At 39.3% G+C, this 12,648-nt stretch overlaps 1 protein-coding gene across 3 annotated transcripts in view; it reads left to right on the top strand.

Annotated features, from left to right (window-relative positions):
* Nucleotides 1-12,648, top strand: part of LOC128734505 (rho guanine nucleotide exchange factor 11) — a 168,753-nt gene that overhangs the window by 100,365 nt on the left and 55,740 nt on the right. The gene's annotated exons all lie outside the window — the stretch shown is intronic.

Genomic DNA, 12,648 nt, shown 5'->3' on the forward strand with positions numbered 1-12,648 from the left:
ATGAATGAGATGAGAAAAGTTCAATCATCTTCTAGGTAAAAGAAATGGAAAAAAGTGGACGAGCAGATTAAGTTTAATCCGTCAAATATTTACGGAGTTACATTCATGCACATTGAATTTTATAACGACGTGTCAGAACGATTGAAGACGTAACGCGAAACTTTTAAAGCAAATGAGTAAGATTTCTCCAAAATGGCTGCTTTAAATTTTAAAACAGGCTTTCTAATAATACTTGCTATTAATTAATCGAAAGTTTTTCCTCACCGAATAATATTTCTTGTTTTATGGACGAAATTTATGCTAAAAATTATTATTTTTGTTTGAGAAGCTATAGCAGGTCCTTAAGCTAAATCTATAACAGTAAAATATGTTAAAATACAGTTGAAAGTTACCATGAAATGTTAACAATTTTGCACTTTCTTCAATTTAAAAGCTTTGAAAAATACTGCAAAAAAGCGAGTTTTTATGCTTCCCAACTGTATATAACCCTTTAACGAAAAGGTCATCAGAGTCCATTTATGGCAGTCAGTATGGCACCGAATATCCCCCTTCCCTTCCCTTCTTCAGTGTACCAACATGCTCCCATAGACTCGGAAAACCATCACAAAAAAATAAAATCAGTTCAACTAACCTACTAGCCGTAATAAGATCTTGCAACTCGAAGCACTAAATATTGCATTCCATAAGTGCTATTACTTATTCGGTCATTAATTACACTAAATACTGAGATTTGTGACCAATTAATATTCATCACTATATTTTCACTTTTTCGTCGTCGGTTTTTCATTAATTTTCTTCAGCCGTTTCAGTCATCAAAACATTCGCGAAACAGTTAGTAAGATATAATGATTTTGCCAAACTGTTCACTTAAATTGATAGAAAACACTTCACTTCGTTTCGATTGCAATTCCGAATCCACGACCGTCGTTGTTGTACGTTGCCAAGGGAACGGACATATATATGGAGTGATGCCAACGTAAACATTTGAGCATAAAATTGACCAATTATTCTCGCTATTAAATTAAAGGTCGTAGAGTGTCGATAATATACTTAAAAAATTCACTGATAATAAAATTCACCGTAAACAACATTTTATGTGATAGAATTACTGTTGAATCTAGTTCAACAACAAAAATAGATACACGATTCTACGTTTCATAATTGTTCATAGCAAATTATTACCTACTACTAGCAACTCTATTCTCAACTGAACGATAGTGGCAACAAGTACTGAAATCAGTAAAAAAGCAACCGGACTCTGGCGACCTTCACCTTAAGATAACACTGTATATCATGCGCTTCCAATTAATACGCACAGTTATTGATATTTGAATCGGTTGTTTGAGAAACCCCACGTGTTGACACAATTGTAGGAAAACAAAAAAACTGATTTTCTCGAAATACTTTAAACCCCTGCTAAAAGGGGTTTGTGGAACCAACCTTCTTCCAGAATTTGAGAGAAGATATAGCAATCCCCGAAGATTCAAAACTGTCCAAAACTCATGAAAATTGACTCAAATAGCGCTTGTGGGGTTTCTTAAACAAACTATTCAATTATATTTGAGTCTCAACTACGATGTCTATTACGTTTGCTACTATGAAAACTCAAATCAGCTCTGACTCGGTACAAGATGCGATAGTTTGACATCTCGCCTATAAGAGTCATGTTAGATTGTTAACTTTTCTGTAAAAAATGTCTCAGGCCACACCTGAACTAAAGGAATTCACTGAAGTCATTTTTTCGCTGTTTTTACGCGACTATTTTTACGCGTAAATTGTTTAATTTTTTCGCGTAATTTTCAACTTAACAAGGCTTACAAGTTGTTTTATATTTTTAAGCACCATAAGTTTATAGCTTTGTAGAACAAAATGAAATGAAGCTTCGTTAACTTATGGTGACCGCTGTCAAACAGCGAAAAATCCAACTTACTTTATTGGGGTTTTCAGTGAAGTGTAAATTGAGTTACTCATACTTCACATTATTTTCAAAGAGGTTCTGAGAACTTCTTGGTGAGTGCAGCAGCGGCTTCCAAATAGTTTCCGAAAATTAATCATCCCAAGTTATATTTTTGTTGTATAATAGCTCATCAAGCACTTGTTCCACGGGAATTAGCTGTACAATATCTATTATACAACAAAAATGTTACTTGTAACTTTAGCGACAAATAACGCCTGTTGCATCTTGCGTCTGTGTTGCAATGTGTCTACACCGAGTAAACGGCATCGGTCTATATATCATTTTCATTGATTTTTTCAGTGAAAATAAAAACTGTGATGCTTTCAGTGTACCTTTCGAGCCATTTCTTTTTAGTCATTGACTACGCGTTAAACATCTATTCTCACTTCGTCGTCCTACATAACTGCATCTATCTACGTAAGAAAGTAAGAATGTCGCTAAGGCAGAAGGTGTCGCGATGCTAGTCAAGCCAATTTCCGTTGCACACGTTTAATCCGTAGGTTTGAAGTTAGCTGCCTTGGGGATCAAACCAGAGTGCAATTCTTTAACAGCAGACGAGCTAGGGCGCAATACAACGATTTAGGACAGTGCAGTGGGCATCCTTGAAGTTCCGACCGATCTTAAGGGGAAACCGAAAGTGGCTCAAAGATGGCTGGGTAAATGGCTACCATTCGAAGCATGTATTGTTTTGCGCCTTAAAAATGCATCTGTATTGGCAGAGCACGCTTTCGCCACGTAATCAGTGCTTCCAGCGCTGTTATAATTTCCTGAAACTTGTAATTCAATTTATCGATCTGCTCTGTATCAATAAACGCTCAGCAAAACATAATTGCTAATGGAAAATAAATTTAACTGATCATATCGATCATTACGTGTTCATTAAAGCGACCAATGTATAATTTGAAATTAGTTAATAGATATTTGGTTGCGCACATATTTCGTTGAACCAGCGATTTCCGAAAAAGCAGCAACACAGTATCAAACTTTCGTCACATCAATGAGCTTTTAAAGAGCTTTCAACTTTCGCCGCATCAATGAGCTTAGAGTGAAGTAAACAAACAAAACGCAAATGCAGCAATCCGATGCAAGCGGATTAATTAAACATCCTAGTAATCCTACGCATTATTCAGTTGCTGCTGTTAATTTTGATTGAATCGGAATGCCTTGATAAAGAAAATAAACACCCCCTCGGGATGTTTGTAGTCAGTGCGGTTGGCTGCGGATCAGCTGTTTATGTTTGCAAGCTCCGCTATTTGACATATATTACCAATACTAATGCAATATTCAAATAAACGTTTAGGTTTTTAACGAACACATGAGATGTACAGTACAGTGTTTGTCGCACTAACACAATAACGTTAGCCACTTTCGGTTCCGCCTTAAAGACGAATCGGAGCTGCCGTTATGCCTTGGAGATAACTAATTGATTCACAACCTAGATTGAACGTAATTTTTGTGTCCACCAAAATTGCAAGGTCATTAACCACTCTGGGTAACTCGAAACCATAGACCGTGTAACTAAAAAAGAATCTGGTTTTTAGTACAGTTAAAAACTCATAACTTCATATTTGGCAACGCTCATAATAAGCCAGTTTCGTGTGCACCAGTTCGTAAACAAATCAAGCAGACTCTGCATGAAGCGGCATTCGTGTATATTTCCTATCGAGGTGATTAGTTTCAGGCCATCGGTGTATACTAACCTACATCCAGAACCAAGCAGTAACCCATTATCGTTAAAGAACAGCAAGAAAAACAGTGGTCCCAAGTTGCTGCCTTGAGAAGCTCCAGACTTTTAGTAAACACCAATGAAACACTGGATCCGGGTTTTATACTGAGAACGAGTGCGCTGAGGTATGAGTTCAACCATTCAACCAATTGTTGAGAAGCACTGAGTCGAGATAGTTTCTGTAAGAGTATTGTATGGTCAATACGATAGAAAACAGCCTTCATCTGTATAGATAACATCAACTTGTTTCTTGTCTTCCATTTCCGAAATACATATTGATGTAAACTCTAGAAGATTACTGCAGACAGACTCACCGGGCATGAAACCATGCTGAGTCGTTGAAATGTAGTTTTCTTAGTGTAGGACTGTATCACACCACTCACTATTATTTCGAACTGTTTTGATAATACAGAGAGATTGCTGATTCCGCCGTAATTTCTCTCATTGTGACGATCGCCGGATTTAAATACCGGATTTAAATATTTTGCTGAGCTCACAATCAAGTAGTTCAACTTGCACCAGTTCACCAGTTGCAGCCGGTGGCAATCCTCGATCGAACACACAGCAAGAAACAATTTGAGGTTGTCAGCGAAGATAAGTGCACAGCCGGCTTCAAGCAGTTTGGCCTCGTCGCTTAAAAATAGAATGAAGAGCAAAGGTCCCATGCTACTTCCTTGGGGAACACTGGATTTATTGGTAAACACAGATGAAGCGGCAGATTCTAGTTCGACTTGCAAGACTCTGTCACATAAATATGAATCAATCCATGACAATAGCTGTTGTAAGACCCCCAGTCGTTGACGTTTGACGCTGACAAGAATTTCGATGCTCACGATAATTTCAAAAAGCTTGGAAGCAGCAGGCAAGCTTGCGATACTCCTGTAGTTACATTTCAGCGATTACCACTCTTATGGACGGGAAACATGAAGGATTGTCCCATCTACAAAAAGGGTGATCGGCTAGACTGCTGCAACTATCGTGGTATTACGCTGGTAAACGCCGCCTGCAAGGTACTTTCCCAGATCCTGTTACGCCGGTTGTCACCGATAGCACAAGGTTTCGTAGGGAATTATCAGAAGGGTTTCATGAGGACTCGTGCAACTACGGACCAAATTTTTACTATCCGACAGATCTTGCAGAAATGTCGGAAGTACAACGTGCCCACGCATCACATCTTTATTGATTTCAAAGCAGCATACGATACAGTCGATCGAGACAAGCTATGGCAGATAATGCACGAACACGGTTTTCCGGACAAACTGACGCGACCGTTCAGAGCTACATTGGATCGAGTGATGTGTTTCGTACGCATCTCTGGGACACTCTCGAGACCCTTCGAGACGCGGCGATGGTTGAGACAAGGTGACAGTTTATCCTGCATGCTGTTCAACATCGCTCTTGAGGGAGCGACGAGCGGGCATCGAAACGAGAGGCACGATTTTTACCAAGGGTAGCCAACTTCTAGGCTTTGCAGATGACTTCGATATCATAGCCGGGAACTTTGCAACGGCGGAGGCAATCTACGCCATACTGAAAGCGGAGTCTAGGAGAATTGGGCTAAAAATGAATGCGTCGAAGACCAATTACATGAAAGGAAGAAGCTCAAAGGAAGCAAACGCGCGCCTTCCACGGACGGTAACCGTTGACGGCGACGAACTAGAAGTGGTAGAGGAGTTCGTGTATGTGGAATCGCTTGTGACCGCGGACAACAACACTAGTAAGGAGATCCAGCGGCGCATTCAAGCGGGAAATCGGGCCTACTTTGCCCTTCGTAAAATGCTACGATCAGGAAGCGTACGCCACCGCGTGAAGCTAACAATATACAAAACTCTTATTAGAGCGGTAGTTCTTTATGGATTTGAAGCCGTGACGCTGATCACGGATGACATATGCACCCTTGCCGTGTTCGAGCGGAAAGTGCTGCGGACGATATTTGGCGGAGTACAAACTGAACGCGGAGCGTGGCGGAGGCGTATGTATCACGAGCTACAGGCACTACTTGGGGAGACTCCCACCGTACATCTAGCGAAAGTTAGCAGGCTATGCTGGGCCGGACACGTGGTAAGAATGCCGGACGACAGTGCGACGAAAATAGTCCTCTTCAACAACCGCACCGGCACCAGGAACAAAGGGGTCCAACGTGTACGATGGCTCGACCAGGTCGAAAGCGATTTGCGACTTCCGAGATGACTAGGAAATTGGCGACGAGTGGCCCAAGACCGAGTTGAATGGAGACAAGTGCTTGAAACAGCACGATCCACCCCGGCTCTATGCTGCTGAAGAAGAAGACATGAAGGATTGTTTCCAGATATCAGGAACTTGTAATATAACACTTTTTTTAACATGATCCAAATAGTATCAAACTTATTTTTTAATGTTTCTGCGAACATCGTCATTGAATAATAACTATTCATACTAGATGTAATAAATGTGGCATAACTGTTCAAGGTTGTATCATAATCAAACCATAATCAAAGCTACAACAGTAAAAAAGTGATAAAGTTTAAGAATAATAGCTTAGAAACAATCCAATGTTTGATCATATTCTTTTTATTAGCATGCATAAACAGCTCGAAAAATGTTCTTATGCGGCGAACGGTTCGATAAGCAGGAATGAATTAAAATGTCACTCCAAGTCATATCCCGTGGGCTCAACTCATGGCAGTCTGAAAATAAAAAAAACTGCAAATAAATAACGCTGAATAGCACGTACCAGCATTTGTTTGCAAATATTAGCCGTTGCATTCGGGTTCAAGCGAAAATTGTGAGTTTGCGCAAAGCGACGGAGCCGAACGGGAGGCGCGACGGAAACGGAGTAAGGTTAGAGGAGAAATTTTACGGGAAGAGACGGCACGTTGACCCAATTAAGAAGTTATAGTCTATCGTCCACTTTTCCCATACCTACCTACTGTTTGGCAGGTTTAAGCGATAAGCTGGTCGGCCACCAGAAGCTTGAAAAAGATCGTTACCAATACCTAGTGAATAAAATTGATACAGAGCAACTAGGTACATAGGTTAAATCTAATATAACGTTTGGGTAATCAGGATATCTTGCAACATGATAAGTTGATAATCTCAGTCTTTGAAAATGAATGATTCTTTGATTTCTTTATAATGATGGAGATATTCCAAATTAAAAATTACTAAAAGTGTTGACAAGCCGAACAAATTCATGGTCACCGACTAGAAACAACGTCGAAGAGTCCCGAAAATCATTTCGTCCGCATGCCTTCCGAAAATCAATCAATTCCTGTCCACGATAGAAGCAAAAGTCACGTTTGTCAATTGTGGATGCTTGAGTGCACAACAGAAAGTTTTTCTGTTCAAGTTCCGCTGTGGCCCCAAGGAGTACAACCAGAGCAACGACATCGAAACCATGGCACTATCAGAATGGCACATTATCATGCCGTGTTTCATTCCTCATTCTGGTTCATAACGGAGACGAACTTCAGGAAAACCAGGATGGATTTTTTTTTTATTTCTGACAAACCGTGCTAGATTTTCCACCTGTATACATCTAGGGGCTACACACCTAGTACAGGTATTATAGGTACGTGATAGCAGATAGGCTGGCAGGCAGACAAGCAGGCAGGCTGGCGACTCGACTCTACTCGGCCCCTCTGGCTGGTCTTGGATAATCCCGACCCGGTTAGTTTACGTTTGATCGTTGGTCGTTTAGTATCCATCCGCGCGTGTGTGTACTTTTTTCGCCCAACGCTTCCTCGGGTGGCCTGACCGGCGTTTACAGAGGCGTTGGTGGCCAGTTTGCAAACAGCCGGAACGCGGCGGCACTGCGATTGGCGGCCGGGCGGGCTTTTATTGCCCTTTTTCGCGTGGTTCAGTGAATTTGTTTGCCATTTCAATAGCGTGCGGGCGGGGGCGGGCGCGTGCGGGTCAGTGAAAAGCAACCGGCAGTGGGTGGGTGGTCTGGGGAGAAGTAAACGAATCTGCTATGAAACGAATTTTGATATTATCCAGTGTTAGGCTAAACCTGACGGTTAAATTGGGGAATATTACAACCAAATGTGCGTTCTTTGAGGTGCAAACTCTGGTGATCGATTAAAGCGCTGAAAGTTCTAATTGCAACCCGCTGCTTTTGAATGGCGCATACACTTGTCGGGCGGACGGACGGACGGCTCAGTGTAGGAAATGTTGGTCTGGCTTTAGCCGTACAGTGAAATATCCCTCTCCTGTGTGTTCAATCTGCGTTTTATTGGTGAATAGTTCGCCTACCTGGTGGCGGTGCGGAATAGGAAATGTTTACGTTGTACGCGAATTTTCGACAGGGTGGTCAGCTAGAATAGAAGAGCCAATATAAGTTTTTCACAAATGTATCGATAATGTAAAACAACACTTGAAATAGTGAAAAGAGTTATTTTCATATCCATACTCCAACACTTGAAATATACTTAGTTTGCGGCGTCATGGTACTTGAACAACATTAAGTGGACTATTATTGGAGTTCAATTATTCGTCATTCTTATCAGCAAATCTGTTTTGGTCTGAGTTTGGTTTTTCAATAATACAACCACCTAATTCAAGTCATTTAGTTTAATTTATCATATTACCATTTTTCATATTTTACATCGGGGTTTGTCCAAGTTATGTTCGACTTTTTTAGTTGGATTATCATACTATGGTACTAAAAGTACTCAAAATAAAATTGCTTAGAAACTTATTGGTTGCAGCGATAAGATTAGCGATTATAGAAGTCCATCAGCTAATATTTGAAAACTTAATTTTTATGTTTTTTGGTAGGAATTTCTCACTTTAATGCTGCGATCATGGTTATCAAGACGTCCCTTTGACTGCAATGAAAAAAGAAAAACGCAAAAAATAATCATTTAGAGGAGACGCATGGCTACTTTTTAATTTGTGTTGTTTAATCTGCTGGAAGAAACTTTGTTATTTACAGACTTTTTTATAAGCACCTCACGATTGGCACCGATGTACGATGCTTGTCTAACAAGCCAGTCGCCGAATGTTTGAATTTCGACTGGTAGAGGCTGTAAGGGTCAATAAGATCGCGGCACTAGCCCCGCAATTGTTCTGTACTCTAGCAGCAGTCTGCGAACTTTGTCAAATAAAAACATAAGGTCAAGTTCGGAAAACGGAATGCGTGTTGCATCTTTATGGGCACTGAAAATGTTTGAAAAATATTATCCCCCATTATTTAAAACTTGACCTCGATATTAGTACCCTAACCAGCCTTGCAGCCATGGAAAGATCTTTGACCAAACTCGTGACTTTAGTCATGACCTTGAAATGCGGTCAGGCATATATTAATATTTTTTTTTTTTGAAACGATGATTCTACAATTGATGAAGGGACGGTAAGGGAAAGTAATGAAGAAGGATTTTTTCGAGAATGAAGGGGAAGGGTGGAAAGGAAGGGGGGGGGGGGGCAATAGGTAGCTATGGTTAACAAGTTGTCGTTGTGACTCCTATCTTCTTCATTACTTTCCCTTACCGTCCCTTCATCAATTGTAGAATCATCGTTTCAAAAAAATGGAAAGATCTGCCAATGTACCGGCGAATAAACTGTTAGTTTATTCAGTCGTCAAATTTAATCATCGTTTCAAAAAAAATGGAAAGATCTGCCAATGTACCGGCGAATAAACTGTTAGTTTATTCAGTCGTCAAATTTAATACCATCAATCAAGAAGCAGGTCTTCATTTCCTATAATATTTTTACCATTCAGCTTTGAATGCTGGGATAGTGAAACATATTCAACCCTATTCCGTATTTCGAACGGATCGGTTTTTCGAACGAAAGTGGATGGTATTCTTCATTCCGCCAGCAAAATCAAATGGGCAAAATAGGGTAAGGAACGAGTTAAGCAGTGTCACCTATTTTAATCAGTTGAACATAAATGAGCCGAAAATGCACTTTTTTATTCATATTTTCAAAATCTTTTGATAGGATCATCTTCACAAATCACTTAACCATACATTTGATTCACACAAACACAATTTATTGGGTTTCCGACAAGAAATATGATGAATTAAAAATTGTTGTCCAAAAACGTACATTTTTCAGCTGCTGAAGGCAATCGCCACCTCGCTACTAACGAATCCATCACATTTTTCAGCACTGATTACAACCACTCTAAAAGTCAAGCACTCAATTGTCACATACCATATTATTCATTCTCTTTTTTTTTCTATTATCTAAGGCTTTGTCACTAGCCGAAAGTTTTATTATTTTCTAACAAAACTGAAAACAAATTGTGAATTGACGGAACCTGTTCACCAGTAGCAGCAGCTGCAGCACAACTGATGAACTATCGTGTTGCCAAGACACTGTTTCGGTTCTGGAAATAAGAGTTTTAAGTTTGAAATTAACTGAAACCTCCTATGGTGAAAACGTGGTTCAATACTTTCAAGAGAAATGTATGTTCATAATTAATTTTTCTTTATTAAAAATAACACAAAAGACAGCTTTTTCAATAATTTTCGAAGATTTTCTCAGTGATTTAATAAAGCAACGATGTGTTTCAATGTTATTTGCTTTGACAACACTGTTCTGAGTCGGATCGTTTGTACTGCTATATGTTTACCTCTTTTGTTCTCCCACCATCCTTATGAACAGCGAGTGAGACGTCAAACTCGCAGTTTCCCATAAGAACACCAGAAAATAAAAGAGACGACGAATACCGTTTGCCGAACGGTGCGGTGAGTGTATGCCCCGATAACCAATTTAGACAGATGGCATTTTACGCATCTATGCCGATACGCTATGCCGATTACGCATCAGATGCCGATTAGTAGGTCGCGGATAGGAACGCGAACTTACTGAATAGGGGGAAAAGTTCGAGGGATTTTTCAAGGGGACGTAAAAAAAAATCAGATTTCAGGATTGCTTAAAAAAGCACCTTGCGGGTGAAAATGGGTTCGGTCTGTTCAAAATTAGTTCCGCCGCTCCAACTTTTGAAGTGAAAAATCAAAAGTTTAGCTCAACAATTGTGTCTTCCAATGATAACAGCTTGAAGAACTAAAGATAGCAAGAAGATTGGTATGCTGATATCCCCCACTTAGTCAACCCATCGCTTGTAATAAGGTAAAACAATCAGTGACCCGCTTAGACTGCTTAAAACTAGTTCTTTACCCTAACTCGTTCGAAATCGAAACAAGTCGAACGAAATAAAGATCCATTCGAACTACAGATTAGAGATGATCAAACAGAAAGAAAGTCGCACAAATTCGGCACAAACTTGCATACATACCTGTTCAGAACAGCAACTGTTTGGCCACTGAGGCATCGAGCGAGAACCGTTGAAATTGGCAACACAACAATCTATCTGATAACTGATAATACATACACACACTAACCTATACACAATTATTGATTATTTAAAGACCATATCCCAGACACACAATAGTAATAAAAAGCATAGCACACAGAATAGTCACAGAAAAGCTAAACGGCACTTTACAGATTAAAATTGTTGGACAGGGACAGTTTAAAACTAAAATAAGGACTAGAAATGTAAGTTAATTAAAATTCATTGTATCATTAAAACAAACATATTAAAAAACCATTTATCTGCAGCTTAAAGCAAACTCTAAAATTACGTTTTTCGCTACGGGATCGTCCGAAATTGTATCCAGTTTCCCACTCCAACAATACCTATTTTTTCGCACAGAAAAGTAAAAAACGACTCTTTCTAACCATGCAACTGAGCAAAGCGAAAAGCACAGCAACACTGCCCATACTCTAAAAAAAGAAAAGTAGCTTCTTATCTCCTTAATTTTGAACTTTTTCGGGTCAGTAAAGTTAAACAATACCCTTCTCCTTCCTTCTCCTCCAATAACTACGCTACTGAACTAAGATAAAGCATGCTTAGAACAGAAATAGGGTAATTGGCCCATTATTGCACACTTCGTAATGTTTGCACCTTTTCTCGACGGTTTATTATTTATGATTAATGTAATTTGACAACCAACATCGGCTATACAATTTCATTATCCATCGAATGTTACGATTTTTTCCTGTATTATACGTTGATTACGTGATTTTTGGCGTAATAATAAATTTTCTTACGTGTGTCGCAGTTTCGCCTTCACCAAACGATTTTCTTGTAAAAATTATTAAGAAAGTTGTTTTACAAAATAAGTTTTCACCAAACGTTAGATGCAAATAAACATGTTATTTGGGTTTCGTAGCATTGATGGTAACTTACTATACTCAATAAGTGAATAAAATTGGGTCTTATAACACAAATTGCCTATGAATTCGTAAGTACAATCATTGGAACAAAATACAACACTCCGGCCAATTTTATTGCACAACTGTTTCTCTTGTCCTAATCCCTGTTTTTCTGTAACGCACGGTTGACAGTTCACTTCCATGCGGTGTTGATTTTTGCGTGGGTATTGGTGTGCAATAATTGGGTGCAGAGTTGCTTTGCAAAAAACGTATTTTCCACGGTTTTTGTAAAGAATTTCACACAGGTTGCTATAGAAACCTATTTTATATTAGTCTATCGACATAGTAAGCGGTTTTGCCAAAAAAAATCTGCTTTCATTTGTTTAAAATCATAAAATTGCTGTAGACGAGCGCTTAGCTGCGCAACAATTAGCAATTTACCCTACTTTCTTTTTCCCTGGCGTGAACTTTTTGTTTGGTTCAGAAAAGAAACAACCGTCTCCTTCCGGTAGGAACACAACTCATGTGTGCATTTCTTAAAATTATCGTACAAGCTTGGGCCGAAAGACATCTGAATTCCATGCACCTTAATATACAAATTTTCTCTTTTTTCCGCTAAGTAAAGTTAAAAATATGTACCTTGTTTCTCACCCCTTGTTACCCCTCCCTCTCAGATTTACACTTTTTTTTGGTATAAGAAAGTAGAAAAAGAATCCGCCTTGCCACTGAGCAAAATATATAGCACAGCAACACTGCTCAGACCCGAGAACTTTCCCGAGCAAGGATTGACAACAAAAGTATATCAAAATTATTACAT

This window comes from Sabethes cyaneus, chromosome 2, assembly GCF_943734655.1.
Source record: "Sabethes cyaneus chromosome 2, idSabCyanKW18_F2, whole genome shotgun sequence".
Classification (NCBI taxonomy): domain Eukaryota; kingdom Metazoa; phylum Arthropoda; class Insecta; order Diptera; family Culicidae; genus Sabethes; species Sabethes cyaneus.